Here is a 2500-nt window from a genome sequence, read left to right as displayed (position 1 = left end):
CAGAAGAAACACTCAAATGCAAAATACACTACTTAATGACCATCTCAGATACTGGAAGGAGAACACACACAAGGATTCGCTCTCCTTGCCAGGAAACTATCCCTCTGTCACAGTTATTTGACGCGGTACATGATAAAACCAATAAGGCGCCAGGGAATGGAGCAAGGACAGGGAAGGATGGGCTACGGGAATGAATATGAGCGCACACACGAGCAAACAAACGCCCGTGTATGCGTATGTATGCATGTATTTAAGTAGAGAGAGAAAAGGCGAAAGGAAAGTAATTGTGAAGAACAAAGGAAAGGAGGGAGTAAAGGAGAGAGAGAGAGAGAAAGAGGTCAGAACGAAGGAGACAGAGACAAAGAGCAGAAACGGGGCAAAAGAACCACGAAAACTTTGTCAGTGTCCATTCCTTGCCTTGCTGTCTCTTTCACTGTCTTGCTTCGTGTCTCAAGAAAACGTTTTTTTAAACGTTTTCCGTTCCAACATTTGCTTTGTTTTAGTTTGTATCTTATCTCTTATCTCATCTTGGGAAAGATACATTCTATTTCTGAAATACATCTGATGTTCACTTATTTTTGACACGTTAAAATATTTCAGTTATTTATTTTTAAAGATGATGGGTTGAAATCCTAAATACTTTCTGTTTGATATGCTTTTTTCATCCGCCTTCAAAACACTTCAAACAATAATGAGCTGAAGAAATTAAAGCTCGCTTATCTTAGAGTGCAGAAATTTCTAAGAATCTCGTGAGAATTATAAAGATTTCAAACGCAGACCAAATTACGTGTTATTATTGCGAGTGGACAACCTGGGTTCATGAGTCTGTAATTATCCGCGCCAAGAGATTACTGGTCTAAATTGAGCATTCATGCAAGCAAAGACATAATTATATTGATGAGAGCGAATAAGCATGCAAATGAGCGTTGGTACAATATGAATTAATTCTAAACATGTGGAATAAGCTCTAGTTTTTAATCTGAGGCGGTTGCTTAAATGAACGCAAGACGAAGATAAACAAGCAAAATAAACATTCCATGGGGCAACTTTTTTTATCATGATCTGACAAAGATCTTTTTCTTTTATTCACATTTTTAACATATCCAAAAAAAAAACATCATATATATCGTCTAAATCGCTGAACAACAAGATCTGGATTCATCAACAATGAACAGATTTAGCCATCTATTTCACAGATTTTCTCCCGTTTTACAGCCTCCGAGGGGAAGGGGTTAGGGACCGAGGAACGGGCGGGGGGGGGGGGAAGCGCCTCCGAGGGTGGGGGTGGCACGCCTAGGGGTGGGGGTGGGGGTGGCGCGTCTAGGGGCGGGGTGGCGTCTCGAACCCGGCAGAGATCGCGGACAAGAATGTCTTGTAACACAGGAGATGGTCAGCGAGATCTCCAGTTTACAAATGTTCGTGTCTGACGTATCACTAACGTTACTGTACAAGGCCTTGAGACACAGAAGTGGTCTTACTCTTCACTCACCTTGATAAGCAAAGGTACGGATGAGTAAGGACAAAAAATAGAGCAATATATTACAGAAAATGCATGGTTAAACTATAAATAAACAGTTTAAAAGGTTAATGTGCAACGCTTTCTATTTTAGTCCCGCTGGGTAGATTTTATTACACTGTTTGCGTTGTCCATGTATCTCGGGTGACAAGATTCTGCTGTTCTTATAACTACTTCATCCCACGCGAGTCGTCTTCCTGGTTGATAGTTCAAGTCGTCTCGCGGGCGTGGTCGTTCCACCCGCGTAGGTCGTCCGCCCGGGCGTGGATGCCTCACAAGCGTCACCCCGCCCCACGCGCGCTGCTTCAAGACGTAATTATCATATTACGTGAATCATGACGGGATAAACATCTCGCGGTTAATGTCCCTCTCGCGCCGCCGGAGCTCTCGGAGGCCAATCACTGCTCCGGCAACCGAGCGGCGGCCATTGGGACGGCATTGGCATGGGCATCAGCGCAGGTACTGGCGCGACCGGTGGGGCATGTCTTCCCTTATTGCATAGGCGAGGGCATGGGGGTACATGAGGGCGGGATATCAACACCAGCATCAAGGCGGGCATTAAAGTGGACTCCCGGGCGGACGTCAGGAAGGGCAGCGCTGAGGACGGCAGGGAGGACGAAGGAAAAAAATGCAAAGATGCAAACGGCGGCGTCACCACCAGATGGCGGGCAGGTGATGGAAACATGACGGACCTCAACTGTAAAAAATGCTCAGCTATTTCCGGCGTCTTTGTGAAATACGATGTGCAGATGGTGATTGATGCATTTGATATCATATGTATGCTATCTATATTCAAATGTACACTTTTCCAGTTTATGGTATGCAAATGTGTTCCTTTTTTCTTTCTTTCGCCGTTTTTCTGTGTCTGTTTGCGCAGGTATGTATGCCTGTGTGCGAGTGTGTGCGTGCGTATGTCCGTCGGTCTGTCTGCCCCCTCCTCTCTCTCTCTCTTCCTCTCCTTCTTGATTGCCCTCTCTCTCTCTC

General features: G+C 45.2%; 1 protein-coding gene across 1 annotated transcript in view; it reads right to left on the bottom strand.

Moving 5' to 3' along the window:
* The window catches only part of LOC113813464 (uncharacterized), a 43648-nt gene that overhangs the window by 964 nt on the left and 40184 nt on the right, over window positions 1-2500 (bottom strand). The window lies entirely within an intron of this gene.

This window comes from Penaeus vannamei, chromosome 15 (genome assembly GCF_042767895.1).
Source record: "Penaeus vannamei isolate JL-2024 chromosome 15, ASM4276789v1, whole genome shotgun sequence".
Lineage (NCBI taxonomy): Eukaryota > Metazoa > Arthropoda > Malacostraca > Decapoda > Penaeidae > Penaeus > Penaeus vannamei.
Note: the sequence above shows the minus strand (reverse complement) of the source record. Positions and strands in the feature narration are given on the sequence as shown.